Below are 15,023 nucleotides of genomic sequence, written 5' to 3'. Positions count from 1 at the left end.
TTCTTTGCCTATAAGTTTGTTCCTGGTAGGTGGACTAAGTCTGGTTTCTCCCTAACGATGGTTCCCCACAAGTTGGGCCTTTACACCAGTGAATATAGTCTCCTTATGTTCCATGTGAGTAGCCTACCCATTGGAATTCATCAGAGGATGTTCTATCGAGAACGTGACAGCTTATGCAGTTAGCTTTTACCTACTTGCTCCTTTTCCAGAGTTTTTGAGTGTTTCTGGTCTGCATATGGGTTGCCTCCCTCCTTCCTCTTGATACCAAATCCCTCAAACAGAACATACATAGAACTAACATAACTATAGTTATAGACCATGGATGTTTTAGAAAGTCACAACCTGTTTGTCCAACTCTCGGTTGCGTTCACACACTCCAGTGCGGGGTGGCCTTTTTGTCTCATCATCTTGTTGTACGTGAAAGAGAGTAAAGCCCCTAATTTCTCCCTCTGATTCAGCCTTGCTGCTCAGTTCCTCGTATCTTTGTATACTTCCCCTCATTTCCTTTCTTCAATTGTTTCTTTTTGGTGGCCCAGTCGACCCCCATATCTCTTGCAGCCAAGTTGTCCATGGCATCAGTGCCTGCTCCCTCTTCCAGTATGCCCAGAACCTGTTTGCCCTTCAATAATATATGTTTGCAATTGTGACAGTGTCTCTTAATCACTGTTCACCCATTGAACTATGGAGGTGATTTCTCGTATCATATCAGCCACTGCATTCTGGTCGCCCATTTTTACTGTCAAAGTTGGTTGGCCAGCGTGTTCACGAGTTTGCTTGCAGATTTGCCAGACTCGAGAGCAAATCTTGCTTAGTGGGAGTCTGATGGTGGCTTTGCTCCCTCTGATGGGGGCCATTGCTGGGTCTGATCCTGCAAGTGCAGTGATGTCTGCTACGCGAGCTCTTTTTTCAGTTGCCAACACGTTCTAAGGTTGTGCTGTGTCCTTAGGGTGGTGATGGATCTCATGGACTTGGAAACCTGAATGTAGTGCAATATGCGTATTATCATTGAAGCTGTACATTCCTTACATTGTTCTAAGTTCAAGAAGTTTCCTTACACCTCAGAACCTTACTCAGGCCTCACTGGGTGCAGTAAAGTGAAGACTAGCACCTCACACACCCATACAAGCTGCTATCCGCTTATGCCACGGGGTGTCTTTCAGGGTCTGCTATGCATCTGTAATTCCACTTCTCATACAATAATGCTTTTCAGTATTGCAAAGATGATTCCTGCCAGTTACATATCCGTCTCTCCTCCTTCCGTTGTGTACTGGCCTTGTGAATTGGCTCTCTGGAAAAAAGCATGGGCCCCTGTAAATAAGGATAATACCCTAACAAGGAAAACAACTTGTTTGAAAAAAGGTTTGCACTGGGCAGGAGTCCTACTAATACATCCGTGCTAACAACTATATCATAGATATACAAACAAATAATTAATCTAGACACACATCATATACTTATTCTTATATATGTTTTTTTCCCCTATTTTTGTTTCTTCGATTTGTAATTATTATCCAAAAATCCAAAATGACATTACATACAATCAAGCGACAATAAAATTGGTCAAAGACAAAAAGTTTTTTCCATTTGATATATCAGTTATTATGATGAGGTATGACCACACAAAAACAATCAAAAAAAGAGGAGACTATTTGTTGACAATAACAATAATATATCAGTGGATCCTGGGATGTGAAGATGGAATTAGATGTTAATGTCCAAAATTAATTTGGAAACACTGGTTGAAGGACATCGATATAGTTGTTAGCACAGATGTATTAGTAGCACTTCTGCCCAGTGCAAACCTTTTTTCAAACAACTTGTGAATTGGCTCCACATGGTACATGGGCCCATTAAGTTGTCAAGTCAAGTCAAGTCAAGAAATACTTTATTTGGTTCATTTTACAATTAAAAAAGACTAGAAAGACTAATAGGATTATAGTCACTAAACCTGCTGCATACATCCTTAAAATAATTTATCTGTTGGGTAAGGGTAGTCGAAACAAATATAAAATCAATACCAGAAAAACACCTTCTCCCAATAAAAGTGTGATTGCTCAAGTGATCATATGAACATTTCTTTCCTTGATTATGGAATCAAGATTAACACCATTTTACGTGGAATTGAGCATTTCACCTTGCTTAGTGTATTCTAAATGTAAATTTTCTTACAAAACAGACTTTTATTCTTTAAACATCTTTCCTCGCAGGGATTCATACTAAAACCTCCCAAAAGCACGGTGAGGTAAATGATAGCTACTCCTCTCTGTAGCCATCAAGAAATAACAACAAGGTGTACATGTGCTCTGTGTTCCTTTGTGAGTGGGAACTATAAACGTTTAGTATCACCAAAATTTGTGTTTTTGAAAAGTATAATAACGCAACAACCAAATTGGGTGAGCCCATAAGTATCTCGGTCATTTTTCACTGTAAAGAGAGCGTTAATAATGTAATAAAACCACCATTGGCTCCACTAGTTGAGGAGGAAGTGGGAAGGGGAAACAAGGATCAAAATCCAACCAGGATAAATTGGTTTGAAACCTCCAAGGTTTCCTGGAAACATAAAATACTGTATTGTTTAATCCAATCAGAGTGCATCGTAGTGCCCAGTCCACAAACCCTAAATGTTCCAACTTAGAAACCCCAGAAAGGGTGAAGGTAAGAACGGAGTTAAGCTATCATTAGCTGCATCAGAAATGCCAGAATTAGTTCCCTCTTTAGGGGAATGCTCCAGGCAGGCATCCTTCTCTAAAGTATTTAGAGTCTCAAGCCTGTTAGATGTGTGGTAATCTTTTCCCTTACTTCATCTATGGGATCTGATTTATCTGCTCTCCAGATAGGTTTGAGAAAAATTGCATCTTGGATACAAAATAACTTGCTCAGACTAAATCGACATAGAACTGAGGTTATGATTTTAGGAAAAGAGCAAGACCTCTGGGGATCGCAACATTGGCACCCTGAAATGGGCTTTCTACTCCAACTGGTACATGAAGTGCGCAGCTTGGGTATCATCATTGACAACCGCCTGTCAATGAAACAACAAATCACTAGGGTGGCTGCGACTTGGTTTACCATTCTGCGATGGTTGAGCAAAATTCTGTGGATGATACACCTCTCTGTTCAACGTACTGTGGATCAGGCCTTGATTATGCCCTGGCTTGACTACGGTAACATTCTATACTTAGGCTCTAATAAAACCATAATACGTAGGCTACTGGTGGTGCAAAAAGGAGCAGCTACCAAGGATGGTGTCGGCTACCGACTCTCTTCGCAAATTACATTGGCTAAAAATGGAGAACCGTATTAAATTTAAGGCCCTGAGCTTTATGTTTAAAATTCAATCCTGAACAGCACCATAATATTTTCAATCTTTAATCCATCTGTACACTGCTCCTTGTCTTTTGCATTCTGCTGAACAGTCTAAGTTTGTTATCCCCATAATTAAACTGACATGGGTGGGTGGTAGGTCCTTCTCTTTTTTGGGACCCTCCCTGTGGAATTCTCTTCCTATCTTTATATGGGTGGAAACTGTCCTTAGTAGCTTCCGTAGACAAATGAAGACCTGGATCTTTAATCAGTAATCTCTACTTACTCTTTTTTGTTCTACCTGCTGGTGCCGGGACACCCCTTGTGGTAGCTGTGCGCCTTATAAATTTAAAATAACATTACATGTGTGAACAGTAAGGTTACCAGGAATACCAATACCCCAATATCTGCTTGGGGCAGGGAAGTTAGAAGAGCCCTGGGTCAGATGAAGTTTATTTAAAGTAGACTAAGGGGCCACTCTGGATTACTGAAGGGGAGCTTTGAGCAAGAGAAAGCTGTAGCATTAGCCACCCTGCCAAATCTCTTGATCAAAACTCACAACAATGCAGCTACCCTCAAAAGACTTCGGATCCGATCCAATCCACCAAATATGTCTGACCATATTTATGTGACGAAAAAGGAAACAACTTCACACCTCCAATATGTCTATTTAAACCAATTACCTACTTATTTTATAACCGAGAAATGTTTTCTGTTGACCCTTCGTTTAATATTGTGGCATTAACTAGAATAAGATCATATAGTGTGCAGTCAGGTGACAGTGGAGCGGTGGGGTGCAGCGGTCAGGGCAGCTGACTTTGGAGCACAGGGTTCACGGTTCGATCGACTCTGGGCAATAGCGCACTTAATTTCCACGACGGTCCCAGCACCTTGAGACCCGTAAGGGTGAGTAGTTCACGCTTTACAAATACGGATTTACATTTTCTTTTTACATTTGATGTACAGGAATTCATAGCCAAAGTCAATTGCGGGAAATGCCCACAACTAGAAACAGCCCTACCTTTCACCTGACAAACAATAAATTGTCTTGGATATAAAATGTGATGGCCTCTGTAACACCAGGGGCAAACCTTGGTGCTTGGGGTACCAGGGTGGGAAGAGTAATGCTTGAGTGCAGTGCCAGACCTCGGTCCTGGCATATTATGAATCCCTCTCCTAGATGATGCAGGGTGGCTGACATCAGAGCAATCTTCTGTCAACGGTGCGACTGTACCATTTTGGAGGGCTGATTAACTGACAAAAGTGGCCCCAATGATGAAAAGAGTTGGGCTCAGTATAATCAGTCAAACCTAAAATTGCCTTTTCAATTGCTGATAAACTTGTGTTACAGTCCTCACACGAGTTCTTTACAAATACTTCCAGTTTACCCTAAAATTGGTTTAAGAGAGCTTCAATTGGATTACTAACAACCAATGTTCCCTCTAATTTTTTTTCTGTGTGCGGCAGTGGAGGGTCTCTGTGCGCTGCAACCATGGCTATGTGCCAAAACCAAAACAGGGTCTGGGCTTCACTGGCAATAAGGACAAGCCTCACTATCAATAAACTATAAACCAAAACACAATACCAGTATTGCCAAATTAATTACACTTGGACCACGGATGATCACTCGAATCGCTGACTGAAACAGTGACTCTCGGAGAACAGTTTTGTCCGAAATAAATCAAAATGTTTTAATTTTTATATCACATATATCATATCAATGAGCAATTTTTGTTAGTTAGATAAACATTTGGATAGCTCCACAGAAGTATGTCGAAACAACAAATAATGAAAATAAATACAAAAGACACTTTTTAGACAAATTGACAACTTGCATTCAACATTCATACGGGACAACAAACATATAAATATACATATATACACATTCAGAAGATTATATTTACAGCATATATTTTTGAAAAACAACGCATTGGAACAAACAACTAAACAATTTTAATGTGTTTGAGAGTAAATCAACAATTCCTAATGCTGGATAGAGGAGGTCTACGCGTTTCGATGACCCCTGGTTGTGGGGAAATCTCGTCAGGACCAAAAAGCCTGTGGATGAAGAAACAAGATTGGGTCAACTAAGGGGACCGGACTCTACCTCTCAACGTGTCAGAAAGGGTAAGTGAAACTAATCATACCTTAGAGTTGCTGGGTTCTCTTTAGAGATTTAGACTGTAATAAAAACAGAACCTGTTTTAACCCAAGGTTTAAAGACGCAGAAAAAACCGCAATCGCATTTTCCTAACTATCTCATTCACTCGTGAGTACTTACATAGTGCTGCGCGGGGCGCGCTCTCAAAGGGTTTTGTTCTCATCCAAAAGTGGAGGAAGTGGAGATCTAAAAAAATGGAAGGACTAGTAAGAGATCTAATGGATTTGCTGGTGGTAGCAGTTGCTCTCAGTGAACCGGAGACTACTTACATCTAGTTGAAGCGTGGAGACGGGGCTGTTTCCCGGATCCGCACGGTGAAACGCCTTGTTAGATTGATTGGTTCCTAAAAGGAAAAGTGGAGACTACTGTCAGTATTCTTCCTGGGAACTACGTGGGCAGGGTGGCTGTTTCTGTCAGGTTGTTCCGATGTACCTGTAGGTTTGTAGTATGTTGAGTATATCTGGGGGTCCACGTTCTTCGGTCTCTGTCAAATGAATGCAGATACCGGCATCATCCAGTTCGATGTTTCTTGTCTCGTGTGTCCTGGTTTTTAACTCACTTCCTGGTCATAGGATTTGTGGGGATTGTAGTTTTTGATTCGTTGTCATGGAGACGTTATGTCTGTCATGTGACCTTGTGTAGTCGGGCTCGCAGTCTGCGCAGGAGACGGTAACCCGAATCTTTCATTGTATGAGTTTAAAGACGGTAGATCTCAGAGAGTTCGTTAAGGCCATCAGTAGCTGTATTAAACTTGACAATAAGCATGGCTTCGTGGCGAGATAGTTTAGCCTCAATATCTCCTCCTCTGGGGTCCTTTTCGATTTTGGCAATGACAGTCCATTTCAGGTCGTCTAGTGTGTGCTCGTGACTGATCCAATGATTGACAAGGGGGGCAGTTGTGACTTTCTTTTTTATGCGGGATTTGTGTTGAGTGATGCGGCATCTAATTTCTTGGCTTGTTTTCCCAATCTATAGCATGTCACAAGGACATTTTATGCCGTAGATGACGTATTTTGATTTGCAGTTTGTGAACTTTTCGTGTTTCCAAAAAAGTTGTTTATGTTGAAACAAACATCCTTCTTCTGTGCTTGCGCAACAAATGCAAGATCCGCATTTGTGGTGACCCTGTATCGGTGGTAGGCCTAGCATGGTGTTAATTGTGGGCGGGTTCTGCTTCACTGCTGCTCGTACAAGGTGGTTGGCCACACTCTGGTCCTTTTTAAAGGCAAATAATGGTTTCTCTTTTAGTGTCTCAGCTACATTTTCTACTAGATGCCAATTTTGTAAAATGGTTTTCTTGAGTTGGTTGGAATTGGGGCAAAATGTTGAGACACATACTATCCTGTCGAGAGATGGTTTTGTCCTTTTTACTAGTAGTGTTTCTCGAGGGATCCACCATACTCTCTTCATAGTTCTTTTGAGAAGTTTGACGGGATAGCCTCTTGCTGCTAGATTGTCAGTGAGGTTGGAAGCGTGAAACATGTATTCGTCTTTGAAGTGGCAATTTCTTTTTATCCGCAAGTACTGTCCGAAGGGAAGATTTTCTTTTAGGTTTCTCGGGTGGTTGCTTGTAAAGTGTAAAGCCTTGTTTCTGTCTGTCACTTTCTTAAATAATGTTGTCACTAAGCCTTCATCTGTAGGATATACTTCAACATCGAGAAATGCCATTTTGATTTTGGAAAAGTTCATGCTGAACTTAATCTCTTCTGTGCGAGTATTAAGCCACTCGTGAAATTCTTTTAATTCTTCTTCTGATCCTCTCCAGGTTAAGAAGACGTCGTCTATGTAACGACTCCAACTTGTGATATTTTCCGAGTATGGATTTGATTGGTAAACAAATTTCTCTTCATAGAGTGACATAAATAATACAGCTAATTCTGGGGCAAACGGACACCCCATGGCTACACCGCTTATCTGGTAGAAAAAATCTCCGTTAAAATTGAAATAATTTTTCTTCAGAGCCAATGTAGCTAGTTGCATGATAAATTCCGTTGGTACTCTAGTCGGTTTGGGTCGTTGGTCAAGATAGTACTGAATGGCATCCAGGCCGTCACTCTGAGGAATCTGGGTGTACAATGAACAAACGTCCATTGTCACCAGGAAATCTGCGTTCTGTTCAAAAGGTATAGTTGGCAATTTATTTATAAAATCCGTCGTGTCTCGGAGGAATGACTTCACCTCGGACATGAAGGGTTTCAGAAAGAAGTCTACAAACTTTGATATCGGTTCAAACAGAGACTCGCAACCGGAGACAATTGGTCTTCCGGGAGGGGCGTTGATGTCTTTATGGATTTTGGGTAAGACATAAAATAAGGGTATCCTTGGGTTGTTGCATTTAAGGTATTCATATTCTTTCTTCCCAATTATTCCGTCTGTCAGTCCTTTCTCCAAGATTGGGTTGAGTAATTGTTGAAGTTCTGTTGTTGGATTCCTGACTATTTTCCTATAGCATCTCGGGTTGTTAAGTTGACTCATTACCTCTCCGATGTATTTACCCGTGTCCCACACTACTATTGATCCTCCTTTGTCCGCCTGTTTGATTGTAATTGACGTGTCCTTTTTGAGATTGTCTAGGGCATTTTTCTCTGCTTGCGAGATATTAAATTTAGTCCAACTCCGGCTTTCCTCCATTTTGTTTATGGATGACAAGATGGTTTTTTCGAAAATGAGAATTTCTTTCGCTATTTTATTTCCTGGTGGACAAAATGTGGATTTTCTCCTCAGTCCTGTGACTTCTATTGGTGATTGGATCGGAGTTTGTGCGAAGAAGGATTTTAGTTTAATTTTCCGGCAGAATTCAATTGCCTCCATTTTGAGTTTGACAAAATTGGTATGTCTCATGGGGACAAAGGAGAGTCCTTTTTCCAAGACACTAGTTTCTGCTTGAGTGAGAACTTTGTTGGATAAATTGAAAATTGGAGAGACTACCAGTTCTTGTAGTTGTGCCTCCGTGTGGACATCTCCCATGGCTGGTTGTACCGTGGGCGTGCTCGATTTTGTGGTTGGCCTCTTCCTAAAAAAAAGAGCCGAAGAGGGTCCTGGTTGTTGTTGAAAAGATCCTCTTTTATTGCCTCCTCTTCTTGGATTGCTAGTCTCACTTTCACTTCCACTTGATGCTGATGAGGTATCCGAGAAAGAAATGAATTTATTGGTTGATCGTCCTTGGTATTCCCCTAAGTATCTCCTTGAGTCTGCTCGGGAGTAGAAATCTGTCTGAAGATATGGATATGTTTTTTCTAGGTTGAAGTTCTTCTTATCTTTTTGAAACTGATTTTCCTTTTGGTTAATTGTGTAGTCCTTGAATTCTAGGATCTCCTTTTCTACTTTTTCTAGTAATGATTTTGCGTCCGGAATCTGTTGGTTCTTTTCTATCTCAGATTCTAAAGTTTTAATCTCTTCGAGTTGTTGCAATGAGATTCTTTGTGCCGTCTCAACCGTTAAGACCATGAGGTCTCGGCTACACTTGGTCTCAATAAAACTGTATCCTTTTTTGTAAATTGGGTCGTCTGTAAATATCACGGGGATGTTTTTTATCTGAAGTCCTCCTGGGATGGTACCAGCTCTCAAATGCTGGAGGAGTAATTTGGCAATACTGGTATTGTGTTTTGGTTTATACCATGGCTATGTGCGCCAGGAACCAAACCGCGCTTGTCTGCGGCACCAACTGGCACTCAAAACGTATACTTTACAAAGTGAAAAGATGGTGCATTTTCACACATACAGCGCCACAATAAGGGTCTTGAGGGCAGTTTGCAAATTGGATAAGCACGCCATGACATGAATTAGTTACACTGGCGCGTTCTGCCCTCTGTTCCACTCGTTTTTCCCTCGTTTTTGTTCCCCTCTGCCCTCTGTTCCACTCTTTATTTTGTGCCTTTCTGCCCTCTGTTCCACTTGTTTTCCCCTCGTTTTTTGTGCCTTTCTGCCCTCTGTTCCACTTGTTTTCCCCTCGTTTTTTGTGCCCTTCTGCCCTCTGTTCCACTCGTTTTTTGTACCTTTCTGCCCTTCGTTCCACTCGTTTTCCCCTCGTTTTTTGTGCCCTTCTGCCCTCTGTTCCAATCGTTTTTGGTGCCTTTCTGCCCTCTGTTCCACTAATTTTTCCCTTATTTTTTGTGCTCTTCTGCCCTCTTTTCCATTCGTTTTTGTGCCCTTCTGCCCTCTATTCTACTTGTTTTTGTGCCTTTCTGCCCTCTGTTCCACTCGTTTTTTGTGCCCTTCTGCCCTCTGCTCTACTTGTTTTTGTGCCTTTCTGCCCTCTGTTCCACTTGTTTTTCCCGTTTTTTGTGCTTTTCAGCCCTCTGTTCCACTCGTTTTTTATGCCCTTCTGCCCTCTGTTCTCCTTGTTTTTGTGCCTTTCTGCCCTCTGTTCCGCTCGTTTTTCCCTTGTTTTTGTGCTTTTCTGCCCCGTTTCACTCGTTTCCCCCTATTTTTGTGCCCTTCTGCCCTGTGTTCCCCTCGTTTTCCCCTTCTTTTTAGTCCCCTTCTGCCCTCTGTTTCACTCATTTTCCCCTTTTTTTGTGCCCTTCAGCCATGTTTCACTCGTTTTCCCCTTTTTTTGTGCCCTCGGTTACACTTGTTTTCCCCTTCTTTTTTGTGGCCTTGTGTGTCACAGCTCTTGAGTGCTGTGAGGACGCGGGGCAGACTCTGCCTTTTTGCTTAAGTATTGCTGTTAATCGGAGCCCCTTCACAGGCTCTGATTAACAAAAATACTTAAACAAAAGGCAAGAGTCCTGTCTTGTTTGGCTCTGGATGGCCTGATTTCTTTTTGTATTTTAGTGGGCCACCCCAAGTAGGATGGGTATGCCAAGATTGGTGTGCCATGCACACTGTGTCACTGGAACTGTCACTGGAACCTCACTGATGAGCTCTAATTAAAGAGAAACCGGTCCTGGGTTGCTTGTGTTCAGGTCAGGATGAACCTCACCTGGTACGGGATGGACTGCAACCACTGGAACAAGGGCAAGCCTGATGTCTGTGTCCAAACTGAGGTGGCATGGTGTGCAAAGTAACAATGGACTAGGATGTGGCCCAAATGAATATCAGTGTCTGAAATTAATTCAAGCATTCCATTCATCACTTTTTTGTGTGGTTTAGTGTGTCACCCTGAAAGGGATGAATATGCCCCAACGTGGGTCCTATGCACACTGTATCACTGGAACCAAGCTATAACTGGCTGATGAGCCCTAACTAGGGCGATATCGGTCCTGGGTTGGTTGTGTTTCAGTTCAAGGAGAACCTGGCCTGGCAGTTCAGACTAAACTGTTCCCACTGGAGCAGGGTCATGACTGATTTGCATACGGTTGGATTCAAAGTGAGAGGCATGGCGTTCAAAATAACAATGGATTGGAATGTGGGGCGAGTGATTACCAGTGGTTGAGATAAACTAAAGCATTTCATCCATCATTTTTTTGTATTCTTTACCACTCGGTCATGCCCTGTGCCACAGAAATCCCAGCATGCTCTTGCAACAGCATTTAGCTTCCCTTTCTTCTTCACAAGGTGATGCAAAGTAGTGTGGGCTTAGATCTCTAAAAGCCCCATAAAGAGCATCTCCTGCCATGGGAATCTCAGTGCGCTATAAGAGAGCTAGGATGCAGCCCACCTTTTTTATTCTTTTCGAACTTCATTTTTATTTCAATTTGGCATAAAAAGTATGGTACCAGCAAGCTCTGTAGTCAATACATATTATGATGGTAGCAAGCAAATCATGGGACCGCTGGTGCAGTGAGCCCTCATGTAACACAGTAGTTTAACCCAGAGCTAGACCCCCCACCCCCTTTCCGTGGTCCCTTGTGGTACATAGCTCCAATATAAACAGTGTTTCAAAATACATCAGATTCATGATGGGGGTCTCAAGTATGTCTTTGACCAGGATGCCAAGGGAATATCGGGTAATCTCTCAGTAACATTCTACTGCTATTGGTAATTTCATGACTGGGATATCACCTGAAATCACAAAGGCTTCAGCCCATTAGCTACCACTTCATGTGTGCTGCCAACTATCTAGGAGGATTGATATTTCATCCTACATTGCTTCCAGTAAACCCTCCAGTGCAAATTTAAGGGATCCTTTTCAATTTTTTGGCTTCACTGAAGAGAATGATGCTACCTGATAAGCTCCATCTTCCACCTTTCCACCCACTGCCGATTTCCATTTAAGCGTTATTTCTCGTTTGGCCACAATCAAAGCCAGATCGATTAACTGAGTTGTGAGTTTTATTTAGCCTGGCGTTGATACAGACCCAACAAACACTTTGTTGGGGACTGCACTATATTTTGATCAGTGGAATCATTAAGGATTGTAAGAACTTCCAGCCAGTATTCAGAAAGATGTGTGCATTCCCAAACTATTTGAAAAGTCTACACCCTCATAGCACAACATCTGGGACATGTAGCTTGGACAAGTGGGAAAATGGGCCTGATTCACTGAAGCAATCTGAGACAAAATCCTAAACGGAATATTTTTGTTATTCACAGAAGGCATTTAGTAGTAGTGAATTTAGGATTTTGTCTTAAGTCTGTCTTAAGTCTGTCCTATGTCTGTCCTGAGTTTGTCTTAAGTTTGTCTTAAGTCTATCTTAAGTATGTCTTAAGTCAAACTTAGGAAAAAATCCTAACTTTACTACTACTAAATGCCTTCTGTGAATACCAAAAGTTGTAAGTTGAGGATTTTGTCTCAGATTAGTTCTGGAAATCGTCCCCGCTATATTTATTTTAAAAGGCATGGGATACACTCTGTGGATGAAGAAGAAATTGATTAATTTTGACTTAGTATTACTAGAGACACTTTGGGACCGGGCCGAGCCCTTTTACCCAATCCTCCTTCACAATGGGTACCCCCATATCTTCTGCACGTTTGCCTTTAAAGGAGTAATTATATCTTCTCTTAAAGCTCAATAAAGTCTTGCAACTGCCACTTACTTGCACATGGTGGAAACAGCCATGTCTCCTCCACTAGGTGATGCCAAGCAGTATGAGCATAGATGTCCTAAAGCCCCATATAGTGCGTCATTTACAAAGTCTACAGTTATAATGAAAACCTGGCGCAGATTTGCAAATTCAACTTTCAAAAGCTGAAACAAGTACTTAGAGAAAGAATTGTTTTAAAATAGATAGACTAAACAAGACTAAAGCAAAAAGGTCCTTGGCCTCGATGCCAGCTGAAAATGCCCCACCAACCTCTTACTCATGAAAAAATCCATGGACACATTTTCACAACTGTGTTCTTAAAATCAGAAATAAATCCCCTGCAAGTGAGATTTGCACACTCCCTTCTGGAGTTCTGCAGAAAAAGAGAACCTTATCTTTTTTCAATGAGAAAGCTTAAACCGTCCAGATCCCACTGGTGTCCCATTAAATTTACAAGAACTCAAATCATCTCCCAAGCCCCATCAATGGAACAGGCCCGGTTTCTCCCCCTACCACATTCTGCTATTGTTATCTCAATGGTAATAACTACATACATACATTGCTTTATGATGATGACTAGCTTTGCAACATGTGTTTATGGCCATTGCTGTCATACACGGTCCTTCGACCCATCCCGTAGAAGCCTTTGACAGCGCTTTTTATATCAAGCACTAAGCACTCTTGCACATCCAAGCCTCGAAGAAAAACATCAACGGGCTAATCTTGGCCATTTTTGCACGGAGCCACAAAAGTTGTTGTTGCATTACGCACTTTAAACTTGTACCCTATCCTCATTCTGCTGCCACGACTCTGACCAGGGGGCTAATTCTACCTTACGAACTGCTGCTAAATTTCCTCTTACAAAAATGAAGGAACTGGACTATGTGTCACCAAGGCAGGGTGACTGAATCTCTTTTGTAATTTTAACTGCGAACTTAACTGTGGCTATCAGCCTTTTAAATTGATGATTTACAGCTTTATAAGAGATGGCCAACTTTTGTAAAGGTTTTAATTAATTGTACAATAAATATATAACTTACTTACTTACTTACACAGTCCTTCACGCTTTTTTGAATTTTCGATTGGTACATATAAATAATATAAAAATAGTTATTGAGGAAACTTATGTATTTCCGAAATGGGAACAAGATATGAAGTTTAGAAGCAGTGGTTATCTGCACATCTCTGAATTCGTAGGTAACCATTCTAGCATATGATTTAGAGGGCATTTTTCAAGATGTCTCCTTTTTTTAGACACTCTTACTTTTGGAAGGCGGAATGCATAGAAAGAAAATGGGCAATAACACTCCTACTCCTATTCTGTGTTCCCCCTAAGTCTCCCAATAAAAACAGTACCTCACTTGTGTGGGTAGGCCTAGTGCCTGCAACAGAAAACGGGTGAACGTGGACCCATCACATTTTTAAGCATAAAATGTACCCTTTTTTGCAATGTGCCTAGCTGTGGAGTTCTGGCCCTACCTCAGCCGGCACCAAGGGAAACCTAGCAAACCTGTCAATGTTTGAAAACTAGACACCCAGGGGAATCCAGGATGAGGTGACTTGTGTGACTCTCACCAGGTTCTGTTACCCAGAATCCCTTGCTAACCTTAAACTTTGTAAAAAAAAAAAGACATTTTCCTCACATTTCTGGGATGGAAAGTCCTGGAATCTGCAGGGAGACACAAAGGTTCACCCTGCCAGCATTTTTCCACAGAAAATGTTCAATGTTCTTAGCTGTAGTTTTTGAACCCTACCTCAGCTGGCAGCTAGAGAAACCTATTAAACCTGTACATTTTTTTAAACTAGACACCCAGGGGAGTCCAGAATGGAGTGACTTGTGTTGCTCAACGCAGGTTATTTCATCCAGAATCCCTTGCAAACCTCAAATTTTGTAAAAAAACAAACACATTTTCCTCACTTTTATATGATGGAAAGTTCTGGAATCAGTGGGGAGCCACACACTTCCACCCACCCAGCATTCCCCCATCTCCCTATAAAAATAGTACCTTACTTGTGTGGCTAGGCCTAGTGCCCGTGACAGGAAATGGCCCAAAAGGTACTGTGGAGACTTGAAAATTATTGATCACAAAAAGACCTTGTTTTGCAAGGAGTCACCTGTGTTTTTGGTTCTGAGCTCGGCGGCCATGTAGGGAAACCTACCAAACCGAGACATTTCTAAAAACTGGACACCCGGAGAGTCCAGGAACGTGTCGCTTGCGTGGATCACCCACAGTTTTCTTACCCAGAATCCCCTACAAACCTCAAATTTAACGAAAAAGTCACATTTTCCTGAACATTTCAGGGTGGAAAGGTTGTGAGATCAAAGCAAACACAATACGATGATGGACGGAGCCTTTTGAGACACTCAAACCCAATCACTGTTAGATCTGGGTTGAATCCATCATTGTTCTTTTGCTCACTTCACAACTCCAGTTCAAGCCTAGTCCATCCCGAATTGCCAAGCCTGGTCTTCCCTGGACCAGAAACAAGGATCCTGGGACCGATTTCGGGGTAACACTACTCCTCAGCCAGGCTAACTTGAATCCAGTGGCAAAGTCAGCAGCAAAGTGAGCAACGGACCCACGTCTGAGCATTTGTTTCACCCAAAGGGCCAGCAGGTTTTTTCAAGGCTGATTAAGAAAACGTAAGC

At 41.9% G+C, this 15,023-nt stretch overlaps 1 protein-coding gene across 1 annotated transcript in view; it reads left to right on the top strand.

Moving 5' to 3' along the window:
- The window catches only part of LOC147706808 (calpain-1 catalytic subunit-like), a 601,296-nt gene that overhangs the window by 457,229 nt on the left and 129,044 nt on the right, over window positions 1-15,023 (top strand). The window lies entirely within an intron of this gene.

The sequence above is a fragment of the Lissotriton vulgaris genome, chromosome 6 (assembly GCF_964263255.1).
Source record: "Lissotriton vulgaris chromosome 6, aLisVul1.2, whole genome shotgun sequence".
Classification (NCBI taxonomy): Eukaryota; Metazoa; Chordata; class Amphibia; order Caudata; family Salamandridae; genus Lissotriton; species Lissotriton vulgaris.
Note: the sequence above shows the minus strand (reverse complement) of the source record. Positions and strands in the feature narration are given on the sequence as shown.